This window comes from Pristis pectinata, chromosome 6, assembly GCF_009764475.1.
Source record: "Pristis pectinata isolate sPriPec2 chromosome 6, sPriPec2.1.pri, whole genome shotgun sequence".
Classification (NCBI taxonomy): domain Eukaryota; kingdom Metazoa; phylum Chordata; class Chondrichthyes; order Rhinopristiformes; family Pristidae; genus Pristis; species Pristis pectinata.
Genome location: NC_067410.1, coordinates 28,017,928 through 28,036,671, shown reverse-complemented (window position 1 = coordinate 28,036,671; position 18,744 = coordinate 28,017,928). Strand labels below are relative to the sequence as shown.

The window sequence follows — 18,744 nt, the reverse complement described above, 5'->3', positions numbered from 1 at the left end:
AGATTTACTTGGCTGTAAAGATCTGCCACAAAATATAACAAGTGCTGAAACTTTCAGAGTTCAGCATGAGTATTCAACAGGCAATGGACTCCAATGGCACCAATGAAATGGAATTTGCACTGATGGGCTGGCCACAATGATAGGCAGGCTTTTGGGAATACTGGCCAGAGTGCTCGAATTTGCACTGGAAGCTCAAGCAACACATTGCTTCCTTCATGGAGAGGTATTGCCTTCAGAGCTGAAAAATGTCACAGTAGGAATTAAAATTGTAAATTTTGTGAAAGTACCTACCCTCAATTTTCACATTTGCTGCTCTGTATGAAGAGATGGGAACTGACACATCGCCCACTTTTACATTCTGAAGTGTGGCAGCTGTCCCATGGTAAAGTAATAAACTGAGTTTATAAACTGCTATTTGAGCTTGAAGCTTTTCTGTCTCAAAAGAATTTGCCTTCGGTAGACTACTATCAATGTTTACAATAGCTTGCCAAACCTGCATATTTGGCAAATATACTTAATCAATTCTATCACAGGGAAGTGTATCCAAGGTCTTTCAAATGGCATTCTTTCTCTTAAAAAGGCCAGGAAGTAAGAGTTAGTCATATTCCCATCTTTTGCATCAATGGCTATTAATGATAGCAAATATGTCAATCTCACACTCCAAATCAAATGACATCATCTTATCTAAAAAATGTGAAGAGTTTTTGCCCCTGTGACTCTGATCCACAGAAAGGAAAGCAATGGATTTGAAAATTATTCTCATCTGGGATACTGAGGCCTCACTGTTGCCAGTATTACAGGAAATGTTGTTGAAGTTCTCAAGTAATAAGGATTTGCAATTTCTAACTTGTGTTTTCCACCTTTCTGGTTCCAACACAGAATACCCAGAACTCGGTGAATTTATATTCAAAGCCTTACTGCCATTCTGTTCTACTTAACTTCGCAATGGTGGATTTTCTGCAATGTGTATAACTGAAGTCTAGTACCAAAACGGACTGCACATTAGGAAGACTCGTCAAGTATTCTTGTCTAAAAACCCTTGTCTTGAAAAGTTTGCGTAGATTGGCAGGCACAGAGATCTCAATAGGCTACAGTCACTGAATCTTAATTTTTAAGCAAATTATCTGTCACGTGCAAATGTGGAATAATTGTGGGAAAGTTTGATTCCCACATTGCTGTTGGTTGGGGTTCCAAGATTTAGACCAAATGATGATGAAGTGCTGTCAATGTATTCCTCAGTCAGGACAGAATACAGTTTGAAGGGGAACCTGCAAGTAATGGTGCTCCCATTCACTGCTGCCCTTGTCCTTAGTGGTAGTGGCTGTGGGTTCGGGAGGCACTATCAGAATAGCCTGGGCATGTAAATGAAGTGCATTTTGTACATGGCACACACTGCAGCCATGGTGCTTCAGTGCTGGAAGGAATGAATGTTTAGGGGGTTGATGGGCTATCTCCTGATCTGTTGACTACCAAGAGAACTAAAAAATCAATTATATTTTGTGGAATGGATATACAGTAAAACTCTGATAATCTGCTATCCAATTGTTTGAATATCCAGATGGCTTGGCATCTGGTTCATCTGGTTCTGTTTCCTACCCTCCTTGTAAGCTCACACTGTCTTTCCCAATGCTCCTTTTAAACTCACCAGGCCCCTGCTCCCTTTAAACTCACTGGAGCTCTGTTTTCCCCTGCTAACTTTAAACACAGCTACTTTGCTGAAAAAAAATCATTGTACTATTGGATAGCATCTAAAAAAAAGTGAATTAAAAGTACACTATAGGAGTAATATCTAATAGTCAGGAAACTTGCCTGTCCAGCACCATCAAAGTCCTGAGGGTGTCAGATTATCAGAGTTTTATTGTAAAATGTTAAGCTGATTCAGTGAGATGATGGATTTTCTTCAAAATATTTTTGTGACTCAACTGAATTTTTACAGTGATATGGCAGTTTCATTTCACAAGCTATAGGATTAATTAAAATCATTCACACAATGCCATGGTATAAGTTTAAGTGTATGACTTCTGAACTGGTCATCCTGTACCAAATCACTGCACTTTTTTGGTCCTTACGAGGACATTGTTTTTGAGTTGCAAAAATATGTATGGAACATTTTGTTTTACTGCATGAAGTGTAACCATGGAACTTTTGAATTTATAATACTTCATCGATAACTCATCTTTATTTGTATTACTGAGACACCAGCCTGGAAATTTGATCATCACAATTTTTGATGCCACAAGTCCCCATTTACCTGCAGTTTTGTTTGTGCTTCATTCTTGACAGTATAGTGGGCCTGTTACTACTTTGAACATTGATCCTGTAGTTCTGAATGTGTGGTGTGCACATTCAGGAAATGTACAATGGTCACACATATCCTTATGCAATGCTGATTGGATACTGGCCCTCTCAAATTCAGCTGCTTTAATATATCAAATCCAAAATGTGATCCTTGCACGGAGAGTAAACAGCGGGAAGAGACCCATCACCTGAGCTATTTCAAGGGAGCCTTATTCACTAAGATTTTTGGAGATTAAGGATCCCTACTAAAGCTCTGCAAGGGTCTTTCTGCTGAAGATTCTTCTTTAAAGCACAAGAGGGTACATATCTCTGAGTGTTCTGACTGGAAGACCAAAAAAGCTATAATAAGTCAGCACTCTGTGGGGGTAGTAGTCTAATTGATGATTTGGTCAGCTGTGATAATTCATTAGGATTGGTTTTAGGTGCTTGCTGAAGGTGTAATACAAATGAGTGTAATGATGCCATTGGTGGATGGAACATCATATGTTCACTGACCTTGCCCATGCTTGAAGTTACAAAGTTTCCTCTGGGTCTGCCATAAGAGACTGTGCTTCATTTTGCTTCTGGAGGGCTTGCTGAGCTCCCAAACTTAGAGAATCTCTGTCCTGGTTCCCGCCTTGTCCACTGTTGTCTCCAGTACAGCATGGGAGGATCAATGGTGTCAGGTTCTTTGTCTGGTTTGACACTTCAAAGCTGAACAATCATTTCATATAGTGGTTGGAGCCAATGAGATCTTTTCTTTAAAAAGAGCAGATATGATTTTAATCAGCATTCAGACTGGGTGTGTAGATTTCCTGAAATTACCGTCGATCATTCTACAGGAAGATTGGCGCTGTGTAAACATTGCATTTAGTGTGTCCTCAAACTTCATGCAGGAACAGCACTGGGTAAAATGGGAGTATTTTCCTGGGCAATCAAACCTCTGAAAAAGCTAACAATGTTTTCCTTAGCAAACTGGCTCAGATGCTGTATAGAGACACAAGAGACTGCAGATGCCAGAATCTGAAGCAATACACAAAGTGCCGGAGGAACACAGTGGGTCTGGCAGCATCTATGGAGGGAAATAGAGATTTGACATTTCGAGTTGAGACCCTTCATCTGAACTCTTGACGTTTTGGGTCAAGACCAGTCATTTGGACTGTTGAAGGTTCCAGATGAAACTCTCAACCTGAAACGTTGACTGTCACTTTCCCTCCAGAGATGCTGCCTGACCTGCTAAGTTCCTCCAGCACTTTGTGTGTTGAAAGATGCTATAGTTTGACTGTGTGAAAGATTTTATAAAATATGCAGGCATTGGGAAATTAACAATATTTCTTATACCTCTAATTACAAAACTTTTAAAATTATTCAGAATTTATTTAAAATGTCATCATAAAATTCCCATTGCTCCTGGCCACATTTGTAAGATTCTGAATGATCTTAACTTTATGTGAATTTTAGAGCATTTCACCTAATTAGCAGCACAATATTAATGAATATTAATAGCTGAGATCAAAAGTGGGATGCAGATATCAAAGCAGAATAATGATTTAAAAATCACAACATATGCTTAGTGCATAGATAGTGGGTAGATTCACCCTGGGCACACCGTCACCTCCTAATAATCTGCATTTTATTGCTGAAGTTCCTTTGTTTCTTTGAGATAAATATTTTATGTGCAAAATATGAAATCATAAATTGAATTGCCCAAGAATACTTAATTTATTGAAGGAACACATCTGTCCTGTAATTATTATCTCCCAGGAATGGGCAACACTGGCAAATATAAGCAAGTGTGAGCTCATCTATTTGGATCTATAAAGGCTGCATCAGATTAGTTTGCAAATGGTGAAAAGCCAGAAGCAGTTTAATCCCAAGGAGAGTTAAAAGCCCATATATGTATAAAAATCATTAAAAGGTCATGGACAGTTGCAAAAAAAAAATCAAAAAGGCTAATGGAATGCTTGCTTATTTTATCAGGGGACAAAAATACAAGGGGTAGGAGTCATGTTTCTGCTCCACTAAGTCCTGATTAGGCTATCCCTGGAATGCTACATTTAGTTTTGAGCACATTTGGGAAGGAGATAGCAGATTTGGAATGGGAGACCATTTATTTATTAACATCGTTAAATTATGAGGAAAAGTTACACAAACCAAAGCTGTATTCCCTGTGATTTAGAAACTTAAAGGTGAATTGATGTAAACTTTGGAAATATTAAGGGGATATCATGAGTGAGATGGGGGAAACAATTTCTGTTGGATCATGAATCAAAGTCTAGGCTGCATATGCCAAAAATAAGATTCATTAATGGGCCTGAAGTTTGGACCTCTTCCACAAATGACAGTTAATGTTGATTGTTTTAGTTCTGAAATGAATAGCTTCAAGTATTTAGAGGCAGGGAGCACAAAGTGGCTATAAGTCATCACATAATCTCAATGAAAGGCAGAATAGGTTTGGGGGGGGCGCGGATAGCTAACTTCTGTTCCTGTGATCATCCGAGCAATTTTATGGAATCCAATTTGGACTTAATTTGATCATTTTTAACTTTGCCTGATTGTACTTGGAATGCATCTTATTTTTGAAGTAATGCATGTGCATTCCCTGTGGTATGAAGTATTGGGTTTGATAGTAACACCTCATTTCCTTTGCCACAGAAATTGAAAGAGTGAAGTTGAGGAGATCAGACATTTTGGTAAATCAGTTGTCTGACTTTCACAGGAAACCTTTTTCTTCCCAGCCCCTGCTCCCTGCATCCCCTCCACCACCACCACTGCTGCCATATCACAATTTTGCAATTGTAGATCTCTAAATCTCCACCCATCCACAGACTCAAAGACATCTTTTACACTCTGTCATAATTGGTGTCTTTTCCCCATCCTGATAACTGGAGACCATTCCCAAGACTTAAATTTTGATTTGCTGATTTGGATGTAATATTTGATATCTTATTCATGAGGTCTATATAAAGGCTGTTGTGTATCCTGTACTTTAATAAAGATAATACGTGTTTTAAAAAATACCTTATTGCGTATCAAGCAGTTTAGACATGTGGTTGTGAAAGATGCCATATAAAATGGAAGATTGATGTTTTGTTTGTAGCTTTTATGCAGATTTTTAAACTTCAACCTGTGAGCTTGTGTTGTAAGGTAACTAAATGTTAGTTCATTGCAAAAAAAATTTATATTTAAGATGTGATCAACACAAATACATGCCATAAATATTTTACTGTTGAGTGATATTTCTCTGCCTATATTTCTTGCACTGTATTTGTCTGCTGTTATTTCAAGTGCCCTTAAACTGTCATGGATACCATCATAAGAAGTATATGTTTATTGATCACAGCTCAACCAGTGCATTGATGCATTAAAAATCTGGCCCCGACACTTTAGCATGCGTTATTTCTACAAAAATGTGTGACTCCAAAGATCAGCGGTGCTATGATAGATGATTGTAGGATTTGAATATATTTTCTTACATTCTGGCTTTACAGTTATAACTTACTTATAATTATTGAATTTCAAGTGGATGAGATAAACTAATGTAAGATCTCCAAAAAGTAGCTGAGGTTGAGAGCTATCACATTATCACAAAGATTCAGAAAATATTATGAAAGCCAAACTCTTGAGAGTTGAGTAGTTTGCTGATAATATTCTTTTTTATAGTTATTGAGGTTAATGTGAATGCAGGAAACCTGAAATAAAAACAGAAAATGATAGGAATACTCATCAGGTCAGACAGTACCTGTGGAGTGAAAGGAACAGCATTTCAGGTAAATAACATTACATCAGAATCAGAACTCAAATGTAATTGAAAAATTGTTTTAAGACAAATAATATTGTTTAATCCTAAATTAAACTGAGAGCAATAATATGACAATTTCACTGAATGATATTGTAAAGGAGCAACTATAACTGGATCTTGTTCACAAGTGTAGCTGTTGGTAAAGGCCATCTGAGATACTTATTCCAGGGAGGTTTTATTATAGTAGTTCATTGTTCATGACAGATTTGGTTGTTGTGATGATGAAGCTCATTGGAAGTGAGGAATTATTGCAGCAAGGAGAATTGAGAAGAGTGTGTGCAATGACACAGCTTTGCTTGACTCCATTCTGCACTGTGTCTCTCTTAGTTGATGGAGTTAAAGGCTTTCAAGAGGTCAGAAAATGCTATGCACAGTGGTTGATTCTGCTCCCTCCACTTTTCTTGGATTTGTCATGAGATGAAGATAACGTGCATTGTGCCTTTTTGTGGATGGAATCTGCAATGTAACTCAAGGAAGGTGGGGTTTAGGAGGATTCTCACAATAACTTTTCTGTGGTAGATAGCATGGACATTCCTCTGTGATTACAAGAAATTGTACCCTTTATTGAAATGGTTATGGTTTCAGCATTCTGAGATTCCCTCAGAATTCTCTCCTCTCAGGTCATGAATTTATGCTGGATGAACTTCACCTCCATTTTACATTTTGTCTGCTTCCATGGCCATGCTTTTCTTTCAGTAGTTGGATGAATTTTTCAACTTCCTGCCTTGCTGAGGTAGTACAATAATTTAGAGGATATTGTGCTGTGGGATGGAGTCAACATTACTTGCATCAAAGGCAGAGTATTGGTGGAGGAGATCTTGAAAGTATTCTTACATTAAGCACTGACTGCCTCACTTTTCTTGTTGAGCGGACCTCCTTGGCTCTGAAAGGGATGGGACCTTGGAAGTTTCAGGATTGAAGAATCTGTGCATACCTTTGTTATTGGCCAGTTAATGGATCTCCTGTAGTGTTTCTATCCAGCATCTGTTCTGTATGTTACAAGTTTTTTTTTGTTAGACCTTGGCTTTCAGATGGATGGAGATCTGAATTATTTTCCCCCCATGAATTGTAATAGTTTTTCCAGTCCAAGATTGTTTGTTAGTGGTTGGAGTTGTCAGGTTGCCTATGAAACATCAGCTGATTAGAGCTTTCTTTGTGGGCTTTTTCCCTATGATAACATTTCTGCTGTCATTGCTGTTTTGGGACCTGATTGATGAAGATGATAGAATGTATTAGGCAGCAGTCGATCTAGTAGTCATCAGCTCCTGTCATGTTGCAAGTGATGAGAGCATCCATGATGTCCCTTGTTTAGACAATGTTGTAATCTATCCTATCAGGCACCAGTGTCTAAATTGAGGATGTTGCCATGAGGACTTGTACTCATGAAACAGGCTTACATCAAAATTTTTCTAGTTATTTGATATGCCTTTGTAAGTGAGCATATCGATGCGATTACATCTGCACAATAAGCATGGCTGACTGATCCTGAGTTTGTTCATTGTGAAATAATTTGTCCTAGAAAATATAACATTAATAGATTCCAGAAATAGATTACTATCTTAGAATCAATTGTACATCAAATATATTGTACCTCTTCATGTTTTTCGTCGACTTTTTAGACTGGACAGGTAATAAAATAAAGATACTTTGACTTGATCTCTCGCAGAAAGCTCCTTGGCCTAACAGCTGTTGAGCTATTTGGAAGGTGGATGATTTGGAATTTTCTCTTTTAACATTTAAGTTAGTTTGTAGACTTACCAGGTTGTACAACAGCATTAAAATAAAAAATAAAGAAAAAATTGGAAGATGATCTGAAAGTAATCCAGCTGGTTTAATAAAGTAGAGATAAAGAAGCAAGATATTGAGTCAGAAAATAGTTTGTCAATGGCAAGTAACCAAGTAGGATAAAATCATATGACATTGAATAATACGGAAAATCTTCTCTGATCAACAATTGTTATGGAGAAAATTGAATGAATAAAGTGCATTTGTCATTAGATTTTTACTTCACGATTGATGTAAAAGTGTAAATTACTGAAAATGTTCATGACAATGGGTTTTTGTGAAGTCCCAAAAAAGTATCTGTTACCTCTGGACAGATCGTACTTACATCTTAAATCACAGAAGACAATTTAGGCATTTTATAATCATAGAAATATGGCATTTGGTAGCCAGTCAGTATAACTGAGAAGGTGACCTGTGTTGTAGTTAACAAGATCAGGTAAGTAGTTAAAATGAGAAATATAAAACTGCTGCTGACACAAATACATCTCAGTGCTTTTTAAAAGGTCATATCACTGGTTGGAGTCAACAATAATGCATTGTGTCAACAGATGTATAGTACTGTCACCTGATTGGAATGCAAGAACACGAATAATAACATTAATCATGAAAATCAGCAAGACTTAAAAAAAGAAATCCATTATTAATTCAGTTTCTTCAATGTACAATCTTAAATACAATTTGATTGATATCATTTATCCCCATTAAGGCAGTTTTCCAAATGCATTAATATTATTTTAAGTATTTCAATATAGTACCTGAAAACTGAAATAGAATGGAAGTTTTAATGCAAATATATCTGATACTTGACCTTGTAAATTCCTTTTATGCAACATTTACGATTTGAAGCAATATTTTGTCATTTAAGTATTCACAAAATAGGACATACAACATTATGAATTTTTAATCATGAGGGAGATACTAAAAGTGATTTGCTGCAGTTGAAGTAATTTGGAATTGGAGTTAATATATATACCTAATGCATGTTGTATAGCATATACGATAAGATTGGACAATTGGATTTCCTCAAACTTGAATTGAAGTAACCAAGGTAATGTCCTTTGTTACTTTTGGTCTTCCCACTGCTAATTCATTGCAAAATTAATGGAGAAACCAGCCAGTTTGGTTATGGGCTGTCATTCTCTGCCTCCTTCTGATTTGGGAAATTGTATACAAGCCAAACTCTTGAATAAGATGACAAGAGCAATCATTGAAGTCATGACTTTATGATGCTTGTTAGTTGCATAAATCTCAAAAGCACTATATCTGCCAGCCTATTTCATCTAATTTATGGGCTGACAATAAAGAACACAACAATAATGCACCATTTATTTTTATTAGATTATCAATTATAAAACCCAAATGCTATATAGTCCTTTCCTAATGTTGACTTGAATTTTAATGTTCAATTGCAGCGGGATAATTTTTGTAAAATTAGGTAGTGCTAATAAAAGCTTTGAAAGGCAAATCTTAGTCTAGCACTCTATCTTTGCACTTGTACATTAATTTTAGATGTGCCTCAATGGCAAAATACATTATTGTTTCTACATTATATTCTTCAAACATATGTAATTATGCAGGCTTAATAACATTTCACGAGATAAACAGATTTCAAGAATACTGTATGTGAAACTCCAAAAAACCTGTGTTACTATTAATTCAAAATAAATTGTTTATGGCACAGTAAAACAAAAAATACTATGTCCTCATGTTTCTAATTGTTTTACCAATTCCTATTTAGGTGCTGTGCACTTGTACGTTTATTTTTTTTAAATGGTGTATTTCTTGCAAACTGTAAAACCCAGAAGGCATTTTTCATCTGTCCCATCGGTTCCAGGTTCTGATATATCTGTTTGACATAAGGGCAAAACATACCACCAACTTAGCTCACCAAAGAATGGCGAAACAAAATTTCTAATCTTTTTTGTTTCCATGGATATTAAGTCTTGTCCATTTTTATGCACATTTTTGTTAATCAGCACTGCATCATATTCGCTCAAGGCTGTTTATTCTTAACGCCCGCGAACCTTATTCACTACATTTTGTGTATTTACATGCATTCATTCTCAACTTGTCCTTGAATTCCTTGCAATCTTTTCCACTGTGTTCCTTGCTAGTATGATGCTACTTCTATATCCTGTATCATCCAATCCTTGATCAACCTTATTCCCCCTTCCTACATGTATATGCTGGTGCCCACCCCCTTTCTCCTGCACCTTGCTTTAAGCCTTGCATTGATTCTCCATGTCTTCCTGATTCTACTCTTGCTGGCACAAAATCCAGAGATTACTTCCTTTGATGCCTTGTTTTCTATCTCTGTGTCTAGGTACTGAAAATCTGATGATTGAACCTCAAAACCTGATTTATACCACAACTTCTGACTCTTTCAGAATATTCTGCACCTTTCTGTGATATCCTTTACCCTCTTTTAGTATCTAACTAGTAATTTCTTTAAGCTATTAATTTAATTCATGGCTCTAGGCCTTGGATCTTGCTGTCTCCCACTGTTGACCTTGGACAGCTTTTCTTGTAAAACACCAGAAAGCACCTCTTTCCCCACGGCATGAAAGTCTCCTACTCACTAGATTCCATATTATTACTTGGAAAAAGCAATATTCTATTGAATTGGATTTATTGCTACTTCATTCATTAGAGGAACTTTTCAGCTGCAATTATGTTGTGCAAGCCACTAAGGGCCTGAATGATAAAGTTCAGGGATATGCCAGAGATGCTGTATGTTTGGGAGAATTGTGTATCTCTATGGTGCATATTAGCATTGAGTTCTGTGAGGCAGAATCCAGACCATAGAGTCCTTCAATAAAGAAAAAGGAGAGGTGTCAGGGGTAAGTTTTTTACTCAGAGAGTGGTGAGTGCATGGAATGGGCTGCTGGCAACGGTGGTGGAGGCGGATACGATAGGGTCTTTTAAGAGTCTTTTGGATAGGTACATGGAGCTGAGAAAAATAGAGGGCTATAGGTAAGCCTAGTAATTTCTAAGGTAGGGACATGTTCGGCACAGCTTTGTGGGCCGAAGGGCCTGAATTGTGCCGTAGGTTTTCTATGTTTCTATGTTTCTAGATAATTGATAACCATATCAGATGCAGACAGCATAAATTCCCTAGTCCAGATGGGTTGTATCCATATTATTTATATTAGGGAAAAGATGGCAGAGGCACTTCTCTGGCAAATTTCTTGCTTTGGTGAATTCAGCTAACTCAAGGATCCAACTTGGGACATATTGTGACCACTCTGTTGTAAATTATCTTCACAAAATGAGTTTGTTAAAAGCAATATGTTGAGGGAATTTAATGGTAAACTACAAAAGAATTTGATCCCTTTATGATGGCAATGAAAGAAACTATCAAGGAAAGAAAGAATCAAGAATGAATTCATAATTAAGAGAATGCAATTGCAATAAATTATTTGATACTTGGTACTTGGATCTCATAAGCTGATACTCACTCAAGCTTTTTTCAAGGTTATTAACATAGTTAATTAAATACCTGAAGAGTGTCTACTTCAGATGTACATCCTCTCCACATGTGAGATTCCTTCTGTTGTCAGAGGAACAGAGTTGACGTTTAAGATCAAGTCAAAGCATGGTGTGCCAGTAGTAGAAGGAATTGTTGTTAAAGATGGTAGATAGGCTGCTGATCAAGGGGACTGGCTTTTCATGGAGGGTATCAAGCTTTTTAAGCGTTACTGTTGCTGCAGAGGGAGAGAAGTTTAATTTTAAGGTCTTTACATTTTTTAGGATAGTTGGGACTATGTTTTCTTGATGCGAATAAAAACACCAATTCACTAAACTTGTTTAGTTCATTAGATTAATATTACAGTTACATCTACTAAACACTGTGATTGAATCTGATATTAGTTAAAATTCTGGAAAGTTGAGGTTTTTAAGTACTTTCTGGGGAAAATTATTGAACTGCCAGCTAATAACATTATAGCAAGGAAACAAAACATCAGGTGTGAGTGAGGAGGGTAAGCTGCCAATGAGATAGATGAATGAGAAAACTAACAATGTAAGAACATTAGGGAAAGAAAGATTTCTAACTGATTTACCAAAGAAGATTAGGGAAAGTAAGATCAATTAAGGAAACATAAGAGAGACAAAGGAAAAGTAAAATTTCTTGGTTTCCAACAACTACCACTTGTAATCGTAAAATTTTAGTGGTAGAGGTCAATGGAAGGTGTTAACATCTAACACATCACCAAAAAGGTGTGTAGATTGGAATGGATAAAAAACAGCTTTCAATGATTCATTTATTTTCAATCTACCATATAAATAATATGACATATAAATAATGATATAAATCATTTAATATATTCTAATATTGAGCAGACAGTAAGATGTCATTTTTGGAAAGCTAATGATATACCAGTGCAATTTTGATATTTTGGTTTTAATTATTCGTTCGCTCCTCACAATATAAATTAGGGAGAAGACTGTGAACTTAACAATTACTTTGACCAGACGTCTGTGTCATCAGTTTTAAATTCAACCAATTGACATCTCTTCAGAAGGAGATTCCTGCTCCCTCTCCTGGAGGAGTGTGACATTGCATCTCTGATGACATCGTGTCTCAGGAACCCGAGATGCCTTTTTAAAAAATTTTTCTAAATCGTTGCTGTACTTTTTGAGTCACCATTTTTTTGGTTCCCAGGACCCTCACTTAACTCGGAGAGTGCCTGTATATGCAACTGTCCAAGGCAGTGGCAGGCTTAAGCAATAGTCAAGAATATATCAGTCAGATTGGCAAACAAAAAAAATCAGTAAATTAAGGTTTAAATGAAAACATGGCAAAGTTACTTAGCCATGCTGTAATAAGGATATACCAAGATAATTTTGTTTCAACAATTGATCTTTTCTCCACAGATGGTTTCCATAAGTTGTTACCTTAATCATAATTGTGACATTTTGCTTATGCTTGGTGATCTTTAAGAGTTATCAATAGAACCAGAAATCAGTTGAATATAGAATGACTCTGCAATTGAAAGGCTGTCTTCAGAACAATGAAATGAATAATTTCTCCTGAGAAATAAGGATGCAAATGTGCTTAAACACAGAATAATACATATGATAGCTAATTGTGTGACTTCCAGATCTTATTGAACAGAAGGTAAGGAAGTGAGTAAGCTAACTACTTCTTCATTAGAAAAGGATTATCACAACCATATTTAGATCTATTAGCAGAAAAATAGCTTATGTAAAAGTATGGGAAGGACATATGAAGTTGCAGGTTTTAATTAATTGAATGAATTGAATACATTTACACATTTTTTTGGATATATACCTTTTTGACATCCATTTCTTGAAATTTGTGTTTAGTTCTGTATCTAATTTCCTTTTTGTATAATGTATATGCAACTTTGTGTGTTGCTCTATTTCATTTCAACATCTGGTTTAGTGTTTGAGTCTGCACATAAGGTTGACTTGCATCTTGGATGCAAAAGTAGTAATGAGCTACTACTTGGATGAAAAAGTAGTAATGTGGTGGAATGATGAAAATTCATGAACCCAGAACTTGAGGAGTGCAGAGCTTTTGCAAAGGTCATGGAACGAGAGAAATTGAACTCAAGAGGTTAATAAAGGAAGTTCAATACCTTAACCAATGATTCTGAGGTGTCAAAGAATACAAGGTGTTTGAGGCTTTAATAATATTAAGGTATTTCAATTAGAAAGCTCAAAAAAATTAATTAAGAAGATGCACAGCATTCTCGCTGTCCTGATGGTAAGGTTGTTTGCAGTCTCCAGAAATCCCTGTGACATCCCAACTCATAAAAGGATTGGGCTGTGACATCAGGATCAATGGGGAGCACATATTTTACCAAATGTGACCAAGCTGGGCTTTCATTCAAAAAATTTGAAAAATAATGGCCTGGGCAACTGAAGGCATAGCTACTGTGGAATAAAGTGAGTTAGAGAATCCAGAATCTGAGGTGTACAGCCATTTTATAAGGTTATGTGCCAGTGAAAGAAATACAGTGAAAGCCCATGGATGTTTTAAAAAATAAACCTAATTAATTTGATGCCCTCTGATCTGGTAGTTTCTTCTGTCCCATTTTGCCAGAAAAGAGCTAATTCAGCAGAGACCAAGTGGTGAACTCTCAATGAAATGGCGCTTAATGTGAGCTATAGCATCCGTTTGCGTGGGAGGCAAGCTAGGAGAGCATTTGAATAGTTGAATCTGGAGATGACAAAGGTACCGAATATGGTTTCAGCAGCAAATTTAAGGGAGGTGGAATTGCAATGCAATGGGGCATGTTATATTTGTGATGGGAGTAGTTAAATAGAATGCTAAAGTTGCGAATAGTATAGTCTAACTTTGGAGAGTAGCCAAGGACAGAAACGGAGAAGATGATAAAGCTCTGACTCTGGTCTTCTTTGTTTTTAATTGGGAGAAATTTCTGTGAATCATATGTCAGTCAAATAGCATTAGATGTAGGAAACCTTTCTGAATTGAACTGGTATATTTTCAATTGCAATAAACAAAGCTGATATATTTTAAATTCCCTTTGTTTGTGATTGAACTTCAAAATGTGTGATGTAATTTGGGATCATGTTGCATACCACCTTTACTGGTCATCAGAGGAAGTTAGGAAATACTTTAGACATGACAGGCAGCAGAATTTTGTGAAACACTTTGCATAATACTTAACATAATACCGCTTAACACTTACTTGTGAGGCACATGCTGTAATTTCCATGATATTGTTTCTCCATTACTTGAAACACATTTGATTTTGTGGGTTTTGGTCACTGCTACTGTTTGAAATTATTTTGGGTAGCCAAGCAGATAATGTTTGAATGAAATCAAAATCAAACCTATAGGGAGTAAGGGTTCACTATGGTTTTTGAAAATGAGCACAAGAAAAAAAATGGAGGGAAAAGCCATCAATGCAACACCAAAAAACTCTCTTGCATGTGCAAACATTTTCATGTTAAGTGCCATCTTGGAGAGTTCATCACTTCCTCTTTCCTGAATTTGTTGATCTGTGCTTGAATGGCTGCAGGGAAACTACAATAGGTTGGCTCCTAAGCTTTGGAGGGCAACAGATTGACTTGCTGTGCCATATCTCATTACTATACACTTACCACATGGAAAGTAAGTGCATGCATCATCTTAATTGCTTTACTGGCAATGATGTTAACTACATGACATCATTAAAGCAGTAATATTGTTTCTCAAATTGACCTTCTGCTGACAATGTCAAAAACTATGTGCATTCTGCCAGGTTCTGCACAGACATTGAGGACATCCAGCTCTTCCTCAACATTATCTCTGTCCTGTATTGTCAGACTGCTTGTTCTGAAATGACCTGTCATTTCTTCAGGTGAATCACAGAATGAACCAAAGCTGTTGTTCTTATCCCTTGCAACAAACTACGTGTCCTTGGCACGAATCCTGTTATCCTCTCTGAACAGCCAGATGCATGAATAGCTGAAGAACTGGTGCAGCGGGCAGGGATTCAGGTTTTTGGACCATTGGGATCTCTTCTGGGGTAGAGGCTACCTGCACAAGAGGGATAGGTAGCACTTGAGCTGGAAAGGGACCAATATCCTTGCAGGGAAATTTGCTAGTGCTACATAGGAGGGTTTAAACTAGATTGGCATTGGGGTGGGCCTCTGAGCAGGAGCAAGTCATGGGATAAAGCAGTAGCCAGCAAGAGCAAATTTAGTAGTCAGGATAGCCAGGGGCACAGTAAAAGGAGGGAAAGGAATTCTCAGTTAAACTGCATTTATTTCAATACATGAGGTTTAACAGGTAAGGTGGACACACTCAGAGCGTGGATGAGCTCTGGGGACTAGGATGTTTCAGCCATAACAGAAACACGGCTGAGAGAAGGGCAGGACTGCCAGCTCAATGTTCCAGGATACAGATGCTACAGGTGTGACAGAGGTACAAGTAAGCAAGGAGGGGGTATTGCCTTTTTGATAAGGAAGGACATAGCAGCAATGCTTCGAGATGACATTCTTGGGGGACCGTCCAGTGAGGCCATATGGGTAGAACTTAGAAACAGGAACAGCAGGGTCACTCTAGTGGGGCTGTATTTTAGACCCCCCCAATAGTCAGTGGATACTTGAGGAGCAGGTGGGTAGAGAAATTGGTCATAGTTGTAAGAATAATAGGGTTGTATGAGTGGAAGATTTTTTAATTTCTGCAGTATTGACTGGACTACCCAGAGTGTTAAGGGTCTGGAAGGGATGGAATTTGTGAAATGTGACCAGGAAGGTTTCCTGAGTCAATATATAGAGGGCCCTATTCGGGAAAGTGCAATACTAGACCTGCACTTAGGGAACAGGGCAGGGCAAGTAATTGAAGGGGCAATCAGGGAGCAATTTGGCTCTAGTGACCATAATTCTGTTAGTTTTAAGATAGTGATGGAAAAGGATAGGACAGGTCCACAGGTTAGGGTTCTAAACTGGAGCAGCGCTAATTTTGGGGGGAATTAGGCAGGATTTAGCAGTGGTCGATTGTGAGAGCCTGTTTGAAGGGAAGGGAATGAATGGCAAGTGGGAGGCTTTTAAAAGTGTGATATCAAGAGTCCAGGGGCAGCATGCTCCTGTTAAGGTGAAGGGTAAACCTGGCAAGTTTAGGGAACCTTGGCTGACAAGACATATTGAGGCTCTTGTCAAGAAAAAGAGGGAAGCATCCATTGCATTTAGGAAGTCAGGAATGAGTGAATCCCTTGATAGCTATAAAAAGATTAAGAATACACTTAAAAGGGAAATCAGGAGGGCAAAGAGAGGGTATGAGATGGATCTGGCATGCAAGGTTCAGGAAAATCCCAAGAGGTTCTACAGCTATAATAAAAATAAAGGGCTGGCTAGGGAGGGAGTAGGTCCCCTTAGAGATCACCAAGGCCACCAATGTCTCAAGCCACAAGAGATGGGTGAGATTTTTAATGACTATTTCTCCTTGGTGTTTACTGAGGAGAAAATCATGGTTGCTGAAGAGATAAGGGAAACTAGTTAAGATGTTTTGGAGAACATTCATATTACCAGGGAGAGGGTCTTCGCAGCCTTACAGCGCATTAAGGTGGATAAATCCCCAGGGCCTGACCAAGTGCATCCTCGGACTTTGTGGGAGGCTAGAGAAGAAATTGCAGAGGCCCTTGTGGAGATATTTGCTTCATCGTTAGCCACTGGTAAAGTTCCCAAAGATGGCTAATATCTTTCTGTTGTTTAAGAAGGGTAGAAAGGACAAGCCAGGGAACTACAGGCTGGTCAGCCTGACATCAGTGGTGAGAAAGTTACTGGAGGGAATTCTGAGGAACAGGATCTACCAGCATTTGGATAGACCAAGTCTGATTAGGAGGAGTCAGCATGGTTTTATGAGTGGGAAGTTGTGTTTGACAAATCTTTTAGAGTTTTTTGAGGAGGTAACCAAAAGGGTAGATGAAGGTAGGGCAGTGGATGATGTCTGTCTGAACTTCAGCAAGGCCTTTGGCAAGGTCCCACCTGGCAGGCTGATCTGGAAGGTTAGGTCCCATGGAATCCAGGGAGAGTTGGTTGGTTGGATAGGGTGAGCAGCTCAGAGGTAGGAAGTGGATGGTGGTGGTTGAAGGTTGTTTTTTGGCATGGAGGCCGGTGACTAGTATTGCAGGGACTCTTGTCATTCGTTACTAGAATCAGATTTATTATCACTGACTTAAATGATGTGAAACTTGCTTTTTTGTGGTAACAGTAGAGCGGAAAGACATAAAATTGCTATAAGTTATGAAAATAAATAAATAGTGCAATAAAAAAAGGAATAACAAAGTAGTGTTCAAGGGTTCACGATGGTAGAGGGAAAGAAGCTGTTCCTGAATCATTGAGTGTGGGTCTTCAGGCTCCTGTACATCCTCCACAATGGTAGTATTGAGAAGAGGGCACATCCCAGATCGTGAGGGTCCTTAATGATGGATGCCTTCTTCTTGAGGCACTGCCTCTTAAGATGTCCTCGATAGTGGGGAGGGTTGTGCCATGATGGAGCTGGCTGAGTCTATAGCCCTCTGCAGCCTCTTGTGATCCTGTGCATTGGAAGCTCCAAACCCATCTCTGATGCAACCTGTCAGAATGCTCTCCACCGTACATCTATAGAAATTTGTAAGAGTCTTTGGTGACATACTGAATCTCCTCAAACTCCCAATGAAGTGGAGCTGCTGGCACACCTTCTTCATGGTTGCATCAAAATGTTGGGCCCAGGATAGAGTTTCTGAAAAGCTGCTCACCCTGTCCACTGCTGACCCCTCAATGAGGATAGTGTGTGTTTTCCTGACTTCCCCTTCCTGAAGTCCACAATCAATTCCTTGGTGTTGCTGACATTGAGTGCAAGGTTGTTGTTGAGACACCACTCAACCAGCCGATCTATCTCACTCCTGTACGCCTCCTCGTTGCCATTTGAGATGCTACCAACAACAGTGGTGTCATCAGCAAATTTACAGATGGTGTTTGAGCTGTGCTTAGCCACATGGTCATGAATGTAGAGAGCGAGTAGAGCAGTGAGCTAAGCACGCATCCTTGAAGTGCACCTATGTTGATTGTCAGTGAGGAGGAGACGTTATTACCGATCCGCACAGACTGTGGTTTCCTGAGGATACAATTACAGAGGAAGATACAGAGGTCCAGGTTTCTATTTATATCGGAGGCAAATGCACAAGGCTTGATCATTAAGTTTGCAGATGACATGAAATTAGGAGGTGTTGTTGATGGTGAAGAAGGTTATTGTTGATTACAGGGGGATCTTGATCGGTTAGGGAAGTGGGCCGAAGAGTGGCAAATTGGATTTCAATACACATAACTGTGAGGTGATGCATTTTGGAAAGTCAAACCAGCGTAGGACTTGTACTATGAATGTTAAGGCACAGAGTGTCTTACCATAATGGTACCTAGGACCT

General features: G+C 38.2%; 1 protein-coding gene across 2 annotated transcripts in view; it reads left to right on the top strand.

Moving 5' to 3' along the window:
* The window catches only part of fhit (fragile histidine triad diadenosine triphosphatase), an 801,834-nt gene that overhangs the window by 9,320 nt on the left and 773,770 nt on the right, over positions 1–18,744 (top strand). The window lies entirely within an intron of this gene.